This window comes from Pinus tabuliformis, chromosome 2_1 (assembly GCF_031772625.1).
Source record: "Pinus tabuliformis cultivar Carrire ecotype Pingquan chromosome 2_1, CPIR1, whole genome shotgun sequence".
In the NCBI taxonomy this organism is placed as follows: Eukaryota; Viridiplantae; Streptophyta; class Pinopsida; order Pinales; family Pinaceae; genus Pinus; species Pinus tabuliformis.
In genome coordinates, this window is record NC_142299.1 from 213,452,109 (window position 1) to 213,465,192 (window position 13,084).

Consider the following 13,084-nt stretch of genomic DNA (forward strand, 5'->3'; position numbering starts at 1 on the left):
AAATTTAAACATACGGTCGTGTATGCACACACCGGCCAGTGTTCAATCACACCGGACAGCAAATGCATATGGAATCATAACCAAACCATCATCACCGTGCCATTCAACATTATATACTATATATATGTGCGAGTTCAACATTATATAACTGCATATATGTGCGCCATATAAAATCAAGCCTGTCCATACATTAAACGAAAAGAAAACCGATTCATCATTATTACACAACCAATGCGCATGGGAAAATAAAGCCACTACCACTTCGTGCAAATGCAATGTTACCAAACATCAATTTCTGTCACCATACGTAGAACCATATCTCGGAATTCATTAAACACAATCATGTCCATGCAAATCATACTTATATTTACATAAAACAAACGTTCACAAGAGCTTTACATTCATGGCCAGATATACAAATCTATGGCCCTTTTACAACTGCCCGAAGGCTCCCAAGGAGAACTTCTCACACTCACTCCCTCACCCTCACACTTCCTTGCCTTCAATGCCTATGAGGCTCCATAATTTATTAAACTTAGCATGATAAAAAATCCCTAAAATCACTCAACTAAAGCTCTAACTCTACATGCAATGCATACACATGGAAAATCATCTTTTCAGCTTTATTCCATCTTTTTTTTTTTTTTTCTTTTGTTCTAAAATAGAAAACTATCCTTATCCCTTAAAGATCCACATCCACTCCTTTATGCCTAAAAGCTCTCCTAGTTTTATTTGAGAATATCTAATTAACTAATGCATGACCCCTATTTCTATTATTTATAATAATTTTCTTTTTGGCTGGATGCTCCCGCATCATTTAGTTATAACTCTTAAATTAAGCTTTATACTTGCATTAGAGGAAATTTTAGCCTAAAAGTGTCCATGAAATTTTCACGTAATTTTCATGTCATAATATATAAACCAATCAAAATAATTTAAATTTGAAAAGAGACACATGTAAATATTTTGGAGGGAAAAGAAGAAAAACTACTTTTTTTAATTGTGTTTTTGGCTTATCTCCTTATAGGTTTACTCAAATTTCAAGTGTAGACACTCATTGGATGCGGAATTAAATTTTGAATCCAACAAGTAGCCATCATGCATACTTTTGAGAAGACCCACATTGATAAAAATTGAAGATACATTAAAAAAGTGTGTTGTGTTGAACACACTTTTTTAATGTATCTTCAATTTTTATCAATGTGGGTCTTCTCAAAAGTATGCATGATGGCTACTTGTTGGATGCAAAATTTAATTCCGCATCCAATGAGTGTCTACACTTGAAATTTGAGTAAACCTATAACGAGATAAGCCAAAAATACAATTAAAAACTAGTTTTCTTCTTTTCCCTCAAAAATTCATAACTCTTATTTTATTATTTTAACTATTAGTTTATTATTTTCCTTAGGAGATCACATTTAAGCTGAAATTTCCTCTAATGCATACACTAATTTAATATTTAATGTAGTCATAATTTCAAAATTAAATAATAATCATTATTATTATTACAAATATATTTATCTTTTAAATAAATATATTATATAATATATGTTAGCTTATATAAAATTTATATATATATGTATTAGTTTTTAACATTTAACTCTATGGCCAGGACTATAATGATTTGAAAATTAACAAAATTTAAAGTGAAATATAATCAAAATGTTTCTTTTTCTACTAAATAATGTTTGGTGTTTAGTGGAGTAGATAGGTATCTTTTTCTAATTTGTAACTTTATTGTTTCAAAAGCAATAAGTTTAACATCCAATGAAGTAGGGCTCTACCCCCTACTTCATTGACGACAAGTCATTGAGAGGAAGAAGTGTTTCCAAAGGGGTAAGGGTAACATAGAGAGTAGATAGACCATCAATGATCCAGATATATGAGTGCCACAAAACTGTATCCAATCTAAGCTAATCAGTTAGCTTCACTAATTCTTTAGTGTGGTGAATTGGCTGGAATTTCTCTATAGTTTGGTCATTTTTTGTTGTCAAAGGATAAGGATGTTGCTTCCAAATTATCTTTACTTACAGTAGCGGCTTTCACCAAACCTATTATAATGTGGTGAATTGGCTTACATTGAATTCCTCCATAGTTTGGTCATTTTCTGTTGTTAGAGGATAAGGTGGTTTCTTGCAAATTGTCTTTAATTATGGTGGGGGCTCTAACCAAACCTGCTAAACATAATTCCAGTGAGATGGGCTGTATGCCTTGGTAAAGACATAACTCGTTAGGTCGAGTATTAGTCTCTTCCCTGAGGATTGGAAGTTGGGTTTCTAGTACCATTGAACTGATTTTTTCTTAGAGGATGGCAAGTGGAGCTATCAAAACGGGGTCATGATTTGATGAATCATTCTACCACATAGTTGTTGTAGATTGAGAGAGAGGAGTGGAGCGAGAGAGAAGGAAATGTTGAATGGTTGCCTATGTTCATCTTCACATAAGGTTGGTGTTGACGAGATGGAATTCTTCGCCAACAACAAAGGGGATCTCCCCGATGTAGGATCCCAACTAGACCTTGCACCATTTGATTTAGGGATCCTGTTTGATATGTAGGCTCGGCTTCCATTCAGATGTGTCGATATTTCTTCGGAAAAAAGTGAAATGCAGGCTCAATTGAATGCATGAACTTCAATAAAAAAAGGAAATAATAGACAAATATCTTATAATGTGCATACCATGAATAGCCAGATTATAAACAACATAAACATTATGTAAATTAACTGTCAGCAGACTTCAGATAAGAATCATGTTCATAAGATAAAGTTCTGAACAATCATAAAGTAGTTCACAGTAATCAAACATATATAAGAATAAGTAAACATATAGTCAATGATAGATTATGTCAATAGCAACAAAACAGTTCACCAATATAAGCATAGAGTTAGCAAATCATATACCATCCACGCAAAAGCAAGGTTTGTAGTATGATAGAGCACATGAATAGACCGTACTTCAAATAACTCTCAAGAACATCTGATCGAACAAGCGAAAATACTCATGGAACTATGGCATAAAATATTTTTGGAATCCAATAGTGGAACATAACAATTACTCCTTGCATTAATTAGAAGAGCATAAGTTCTCTCAAAAAATATGTCCCAAAAAGTCCTCAACCAAAAACAATCCATTACAATGTGTCATGAGGGCGTATTAATAAAATGAGGATGACTCTTGGCCTACCCCTGACTCTTTGACTTCCTCATGACCTTTCACATTTCAAAAATGCCTTATCCTATCTAATTACAAAAATCACAAAATAAGTTTCTAATTTAATTTATCAATTTGACAATAGTAAGTTCAAGGATGTCCAGTTTGCGTTGCTCCGTTAGGTATGTGCGCCACAATTTGTACTCGATTGCAATGGGGGTGATATGCGGTTTCTATTCATCATCTCTGAGTAGGCATTTGAGTGCAGCTGGTATGAGGGTGGTCCTTTTGGCATTCACCTTATTACTCGAGGTTACTAGTTTGGTGTACATTCTTACTGGTTCCACCACATAGAGTGTGGTTGAATTTGGATCATAGACTCTAGGCCTCTGAAAAGGTGTATGTATGAGCCAACACCATGTCCACATCTTTGGCTAGTTTGTCTTTTGATTGGATCTTGATGTAGAGCTGAACCTTGGCATTTTACATGGTGATCTAATCCTTCTTGGGGACTACGGCTGGTGCTCTTGGGTACTTGATAGACCACTCATGCATGCTATCTAGAGCGACGATAACTTCCTTTAGCATCATAACTCTCTCTTTTGTGTGATCTTGTATAGCCAAGATTGGGACCACTAATGTGGTGTAGCTTTGGCATCTCCTCGTAAACCATCTCGATGGCTTCCTTGAGGGTCTCTGCATCTTGTTTGATTGCTACCTGGAATTTTGTTGTTCTTGAGTGAATTAAATGGACGGATGCATTCTCTTCTTCGGCTCTCTTTCTCTCCTGCTCTGCTCTAGCGACCCTTTGCTTTGATGCGTAAAGCCTATTCTAAAGGTCCATAATACGTTTGCTCATCCGAGCCACATTATGTTCCATGGCAGTTACGAAAGTCGTCCCAGATGAGGCGATCATTGATGGATTCACAGTGGTGTCATGCATAATCTCCTTGGCTTTGGTGACTGATAAGGGCTCCACTAGGTTTCTATAATAATACTTTTTCCTTTCCTACGTGATTTTGAGGTTGATTTGGTCTAAGGTGAGCTTAGTGAGATCTAAGACTTCCTCTACTTTCTATTCTGAGAACCTAGCTCTTGTAAGGGAAGGTGACCTCGAGTGAGGGGATTAGAAGGAGGAACATATAATGGGGGTAGCTCATCTTGTTCCATGTCTAGCTTAGATGTCTTACTAGTCTCTCCCAACTCTCCTTCTTTCCTCCTCCTTACTCTTCCTTAGTTATTCCTCCAGTCGCTTCCTCCCTTGTTCTGCTAGCACCGGTTGCCTCTGGAGCTCTTCATCCTGCTTAAGTTTTTCTTCTTTCTTCTTTAGCTCATGTTATATCCTCTTCTTCTCTTCCTCCTCTTTGGCCTTCTACTCTTCTTGTTGTCTTTTCTTTTCTGCTTCTTCCTAGGCCCTTCGTTCCTCCTGCTATATTTTTCTAGCTATTTCTTCTTTTCCTCCTCTACCTATTGCCTCTTCTTTTCAAGTTGGCCTTGGTCATTGGAATCTTTAGATTGCTTTAGCTCTTTTTCCCTTTTCCTCTTTAGCTCTTGTTTCTTCTTTTTCATGGCGACATTCCTTTGTTCCATTGTTTCATTATTGTCTTCCTTTTCTAGGTCACTCGGAATATCTGCGACCTCTTTCTCTTTCTCCTTCTCAGATTTCTGGTGGCTTTCTGTGTATCTTGTTGTTTTTTCTCAAGGGTGGAAGCTCTGTCTTGAAGACTGAAATTTTCCTGGGAGTGATCGAGGAGCTCCTCATCTCTTGCCCGTTGCTCACTGGTACTGAGTTCCCTAGTGGCATTATACCAATTCTTTACCCCGTCTTCATGATCCTGTCTGGCATGCGAATATGGCCAGTTAAATTTTTCCTTCATGCAGTGAGCAGCCATGACTTTCTCAGGATCTTACATACGATAGTTAAGGTTTAGAAAGTGACTACCCTTCAAAGCTTCAACTTATACTTCCAATTTTTTTCTAGTTCTCAACTACACATGCTCCAATGATAAGCGGGAAGGCTGACCATGGTTTCTTCTTACCTTTTCTTAGTACCTTTGAAAAACCTTGCATCATCTGGTAGCATACTTCTCACATGAGTACTTTATCTGTGACAAACCTGGGCAGATCATGAGGGGCCTTATGGGTACTGAAAAATCTAATGAATGTACCCTACTCAATGGGGAACCAATGTGCCACCTTGACAACAGTTTCCATAGCCCTCTTCGACATGCATGGTGGCTCCTCCCTGAATAGTTGCCGATATAGTGGGGCGATAAGACATTATTAAATAACATGTTGGAAATAATACTGGGGGGGGGGGGGGTGAATCGTTATTATCAAATCAATAACCTTTTCATTTCATAATCAGATTTATATACGCTACTTCAGTGAAGGGAACTTGTGTATGTACACTATTATTCTTAAGGAAACCAACGAATATCCAGAGAACTTATGATTCAGTTAATTCATCATATGTTGATCTTTAATCAGTGCTTGAATACTTAATTAACTATTTAAGCAGTAACCATGTGCAGTAATAAAAAAATAAACTGTCACACATAAGCAACACACATGAACACCGAGATTTAAGATTGAAACCCAATGCGGGAGAAAAGCCACATGTTGTTGTATTCTTTTAATATAAGAAAACCTGTTTACAATCTTGTACTGGCGCAAACTCATAACAGTATGTAGGAACCCACTTGCAGAAGGCTACAACCTTCTCCCATTCTGTAGCTTCTACTCAAAGGGAGCTACAACCCCCTAGCTCTTGTATTAGCCGATATATTTACTAGTACGTAGGTGCCAACCTACAGAAGGTTGCAACCTTCACTTGTTCTCCAGTTGCTACTGGAAGGGAGCTCCAACCCCCTGGCTCTTTTACTAGCATATATGTTTACCAGTATGTAGGTGCCAGCCTACAGAAGGCTACAAACTTATCCTTTCCTCCAGGGACCACATTTCATTAATTTTCAGACTGGATACTCCTAGTACATAAAAATACAATATGAAGGCCATGTGTCATCCAGTTTTCATACTGGACATATCAACAACATTGAATCTCAAAATCAATCACCACTACAATACAACTAATCACTAAAAGACCCATCAACACTAAATCATAATCATTCAATCTGAGCATTCAGAACACTGTCACCAGAACATAGTCACCAAAACACAGAGCAAAACCCATAACTCTGAATCAATAACAAGAACCAACTGTAACTTCGAATATCATATCTCATAATGTATACACTACTTTTAAGTATCGATTCAGCGTGTATACACGCCTTCACCAAGGCGAACCGGCATATAGATATGCAAATACTTACTTAAAACTTCATAGCTATTCCAGACTTCAGTCATACCTAGATCATAACATTTACAGAATAAAACATGCGTTAGCATTTAGATCTAGCCCATCCACTATCAGATCATACAATGATAAGTCATTTCAGGTCTCATGATCATGATCCAAAATTGTATCCAAAGGTGCACGTGATATTTCAGATCATGTCATTACCATAGCCCTTACAACATAAAATATACTTCAGATAGAAGTATTCATGAAAAACCCTTTTACTTGCACCCTTGGCCCTTTGATCTTCTCCTCCTTATATAGTTTTTGACCTTTCTCAATACCTCGGACCGGAACAACACTTAGGACCTGTGGTATTCTTGGACGAGATCAAATAGTCATTACTTCACTCAATATTGTGGGCTAATACAATGGTATTGACCATTGGTATTCTTTACTCTTGAATTTCCTTTATTTTCCAACTTATACACGCTTTTCCTCTTGTGAAAGTGCGTGCATATGTATACACCCTTTTTTGTTCTGTGTACTTGCGTGTATACGCTATTTTAACAAGGAGAACCTACGTATACATCTTAAACTATTCTCTTTCTTCAATCTCTGGAGTCTGATATGTAATCCTTTGTTGTTAACTTGTTGCACTGTGAACTGTCATCATATATGTGAGTTGCCATCAAGGAAAACACTTGTATCATAATGCCAACAATCTCCCCCTTTGGACTTGATGGAAACCACAACACCAAGATACTCTCCCCCTTTGACATCAAGGGAAAAGGGCAAACCAAGATATTCTCCCCAGTAGGGATGCTCTACACATGCTGAATTCTCTAATCATGCTGCCCTTGAGATTTTACTGAAATCTCTGATGGATGTGAAATGAAGTACATGACTCAATCACTCAACTAAGTGAGTATGAACTTTCTATCACAAATTAATCATACATACATCAATCACCCAACCAAGTCGGGATATACCAAATGTTCATACATGATTAAAAATTTGCAATTGTTACATCATCCTTCCCATGCATAGTGGGGTTACATCATAGGTATGTACGTGACCTCTAAATGAAATGATATACATGACATTTATAACAAGGACAAACCATAAAAACAAGACCATGATAGTCATCAAGAATTATCATAAACCATATATGATCTACACCATAAGCATCTGTCAGCAACATCAAGATCAACAACCCATATATGTCCATCATCAAAAGAGTCATCTGAATAAAAAAAACTATGTGGATCAAGAAATATAAGCATCATCATGTACCAAGGTCTTCTAATAGAATGCCAACAATGCATTATTAGAAGCATATGCTCCCCCTGAACCTGTGTCAGTCATTCACTATCAAAGTTGATCATTACATTTGTTAGTAAGAATCATCAAGGCATCATCATCAACTAGTAATTTATCAAATTATCAACAACTTATGAGGGCCAAAAACACTTCGACATATCATCAACAGACTATAATCATCATTAATCAGAAAAGAATAGATAATTGATAATTGACTGAACCATATCAGACCCCTTTTCCTGAGTCTGTCCCACTGCTTTTTCCTTAAAACACCATATACACGACTGTGCAACTTCTAACTCACGTATATACATGAATTTTATCCATAATAACCGCATATGAGAATTGGAATAATGAAGTTTTAAACTTTCATCTCCCCCTAGATTTGTTATGTCTGTATACTGAGCTATGCCACATCTTTCTGACAATAATTCCTTCTTCTTCAATACCTTGGATTTTGACGTTGTTTGCTCCTTTTGGTATGGTGGCCGAAATTTTCTCCTACATTCCTTTGCTATATGTCCAAACTTGTTACATGTATAACATCTTACATGTTTCATATTCCTTCTATCACAATCAGTAGCTTTGTCACCAAACATATTGCAAGAAAAACAATATCCCTTAAAGTACCTAGAAACTATGATCTTTCTGTGTGACGGTCTTGAACCATTCTACGTCTACATCTAGTTGCAACATGTCCAAAATGATGACATATAAAACATTCAACATTATTTTTCAAAGGAAATAACCGATTATCCTTGCCATAGTTAGGAGGAAATGATTTTTTTTTAAGTCTTTCTTTCCTTCGTTGTTGATGGGGTTGACCTCTTATCTCCTTGCTTAGCATTTCAGATTTTGCATTAAAGTTCCTTGCCTCATCTTGTGAGCTAGATTCACCTTCAACAGTTTCATGAAAACCAAGACCAGTCTTTATAAGTGGACAACGTTGAACTTTGATGATTTCATCTAACATTTCTGATCCTTTAGCAAATCTAAGATTCAGAGTTTTTGTCTTCTCAAGTTCTTTTCTTAGACTTACTACTTCACATTCTAACACTTCAGTGTGCTTGTCCTTTTCAATGAGTTGATGTCATTGTGTCTATGACTGTATCCTTTTCTTCCAAACAAATTTTGAGTTGTGTGATTTCTTTAAGGAAATCATCCTTTTCTAAGGTATCATTTTCATATGCCATGAATAGTTTAATATCTTGATCATCTTCATCACTATTAGACATGCAATCACTATCTTCATGAGTATAATAACTTATATTACCTTCTAAAAAAATATTTCCTTTGTCATGAGGGCATTTAGCAGCGTAATGACCAACTCTTACACAAGAAAAACATTTGAAGGGAAGCTTACCTCTGAATCTTTCGGAACCTCGTTGAAGTTTCTTCACAAATTTTACCTCTTCTTCTTCTGATATATATCCTGATTCTTTAATATCTCCCTTTCTTTTCCTTTTGCAAAAGATTTGAAAGTGGATTCTCTGATTTCTGATGGACCTCCTTTCCTCATTTAAAGGGCAGTTAAAATTCCATGAAGTTGAAGAATAGTAACAGATTGTAGATCTTTTTTTTCTTCAATGGAAAATACTTTTGAATCAAATTTAGAAGACAAGGATCTCAAAATTTTCTCAACTATAGTAGTCTCCTTTATTTATTCACCCAAATTTCTCATATGACTTACAATCCAATCTACTCGTAAGAAATAACTAGAAATACATTCATCACTATTCATCTTGAGAGTTTCATACTAGATTCTGAGAGTTTGGATTTTGTCATGTTTTACCTAGGAGTCTCCTTCATAGCTCTGAATGATTCTGTCCCATATTTCGTTGCCTATGTTGAACTACATGACTTTGACGAATTATGATTCTGATAGACTTCTCAATAATGCGTTGACGATTTTGGCATTGATTTCATATGATTTCTTTTCTGCTAGATCTGTGGGGACTACTGCTGGATATTGGTGTCCTTTTTCCACAATTTCCCAAACATCACCTCCATGTGATTGAAGATAGGCTCTAGTTCGTGTTGTCCAATATACCAAGTTGTTCCCATTGAAGATTGGTGTTCTGATAGATCCCATGCCTTCGTGATTGTTCATCTTGAAAGATATCCCTTCAAGTGATCAAGCTTCTTCTTAAGGACCTGCTCCGATACCAATTTTTGGAAATAATATTGAGAGGGAGGGGGGGTGAATCAGTATTATCAAATCCATAACCTTTTCATTTCATAATTAGATTTATATACACTACTTCAACAAAGAGAACTCACGTGTGTACACAACTGTTCTTAAGGAAACCAACGAATATCTAGAGAACTTATGATTCAGTTAATTCATCATATGTTGATCTTTAATAAGCAACATAAGCAACACACATGATAAACCATCACACATAAGCAACACACATGAACACCAAGATTTAAGGTGGAAACCCAACGCGGGAGAAAAACCACCTGCTACTGTCGTCTTTGTCTTCTTTTAATATAAGAAAAACTTGTTTACAATCTTGCACTGGCGCAGACTCATACCAGTACGCAGGCACCCAACTGCAAAAGGCTACAACCTTCTCTTATTTTGTAGCTTCTACTGGAAGGGAACTACAACCCCCTAGATCTTGTACTAGCCAATATGTTTACTAGTACGTAGGCGTCGGCCTACAAAAGGCTCCAAACTTCACTCATTCTCTAGCTACTACTGGAAGGGATCTCCAACCCCCTAACTCTTGTATTGGCCTATATGTTTACCAGTACGTAGGCGCTGGCCTACAGAATGCTACGACCTTCTCTCTTCCTCCAGGGACCACGTTTCATTAATTTTCAGTCTGGATAGTCCTTGTACACAACAATACAATATGAAGGCCATGTTTCATCCAATTTTCATACTAGACCTATCGGCAACATTGAAGCTCAAACTCAATCACTACTACAATAAAACCAATCACTGAAAAACCCATCAACACTAAATCACAATCATTCAATCTGAACATTCAGAACTGGCTTTCACCAGAACATAGTCACCAAAACACAGAGCAGAACCCAGAACTCTGCATCAACAACCATAACCAACTGTAACTTCGAATATCATATCTCATAATGTATACGATGCTTCAAAGTACCGGTCCAGTGTGTATACACGCCTTCACCAAGGCGAACCAACGTATAGATTTGCAAATGCTCACTTAAAACTTCACAACTATTCCAGACTTCAGTCATACCCAGATCATAATATTTACAGAATAAAATATGTGTTAGCATTAAGATCTAGCCCATCCACTATTAGATCATATAATGATAAGTCATTTCAGGTCCCATGATCCTGGTCCAATATTGTATCCAAAGGTTCAGGTGATATTTTAGATCATATCATTACCATAGCCCTTACAACATAAAATATACTTCAGATAGAAATATTCATGAAAAACCCTTTTACTTGCACCCTTGGCCCTTTAATCTTTACTCTTTAATTTCCTTGATTTTCCAACTCATACGCACTTTTCCTCTCGTGAAAGTGCATGCATATGTATACACCATTTTTGTTCTGTGTACCTGCGTGTATACGCTACTTTGACAAGTTGAACCTGTGTAGACATCTTAAAATATTCTCTTTCTTCAATCTCTGGAGTCTGATCTATAATCATTTGTTATTAACCTGTCGCACTATGAACTGTCATCCTATATGTGAGTTGCCATCAAGGACAAAACCTGTATCATAATGCCAACATAACATCTATCATACCCTTATAGGTAGTGTCCCAGAAGACCTTATAGTGGTGGTGCACGTGGCTGGCTGCTGATGTATCCCAGTTATAGCTCTAGTTATTGAACTGGCATCTTGCGCAAACGACATCTAGGAGGTATGAAGCCATGTAGAATTCAAGTGGCTACTCTAGCTCTAGATTCTTGGCTGCAATGATGTTTGTCCTTAGGGATGACACAAGAATGCTCACCCAGTTTAAGACTATTCTACGGGTGGCGACAAAGTACATGAGAGGGACCCAGCTACCATGGAATATATCACAGTCTACTTTTCCAAATAGGCAGCACATCATGGTAGAAATCATTTGATAAAATTTCCTTAGCCCCTATAACTTGTACACCTAATCTTCTCTAACCTGGAATTTAGACAGGTCCTGCCACCATTCCCTTAAGATGTCTTTAGTCAGTATTACAAAGCCAGAGAGCCACCGGGTATTGAAGTTCTCCTGCTCCTTAGGGAGTTTGTAGTAAGTGGCAATATCCGCAGAAGAGATCGTTGCTAAGTGTGCACCAGTATGGTCCCTCACCATCCATGAATTTGTATCTATGTTCTGCAGGACCCAATCGATAGTTTCAACGCACAAAAAAATAGGAGGGTGTGATGCTACCTTGTGGAGTTTAGACCTCTTGACATTTAGGTACACTAGGAAATCCTCTTGGGTTTCTGGTATGTCTGGTTTGTTGAAATCTTCATAGATGTTGTACCAGGAGAGCCTTGTAGTCTTATTGATATTTCAAGTCGTGTCCCCATAGATGGGTCGTTCCTCATATTGATAGATTTCCAATGAGCTACTCCTCGAGCTTCTACGAGAGGCCTTTGTAATTGGGGGAGCCATATCATCTTCGAAAGAGGAGATGGAGATGCACTCGAGATCCACGTCACCTGGCATGTCGAACAAACAACCCCACGATGAGAGTGACGACATGAAACACTAACAGAGACTACTTCAATAAAGTCAGTTCCAGAAGCTGTAAGGAGGTCTTTAGGTAGGTCATAATGGAAAGAAGGTCGCAGGGGTCACAAGGGTAGGAGCACGAATTAGTGACTAAGTATAGAAGTGGCAAGTCGCGAGGGTTGCACAGGTTGCCAAGACGTAGGGGTCGCGGGGTCGCACCGGTCGTAAGGTCAGACAGGTCGCGATGTCGCAGGGTCGTACCAGTCACGAGATTTAGGCTATTGCGGTTATGGGTCGTGCGACCTATGCATTAAGCAAGCTAAAGAGCAGATTGTGACTTGGGGATATGTCTAGAATTCCTCAAGGCCAAATGGTCAGGCCCATAGGAGAAAATAGGGGTGGCTAAAGGCAAGGAATGGTTGTGAGGGAGGCACAATGGGTTGTATTAGGCCAGGGGCATTAATTTGAGGTTTGTGGTGAAAACTTAGGTCGAAATGTATCTAAAACCCCCCAGGGTTGGAAGTTGCAGGGTCAGGATGGAAGATGGCAACACTTGGATGGAGAAAATGATTACAAGGGAAGAGGAAAGGTTGTCTACCTAGAGAAAACGTGCATGCGCCCTGGTCACAAAAATCCCTCGTCTCTCATGCGA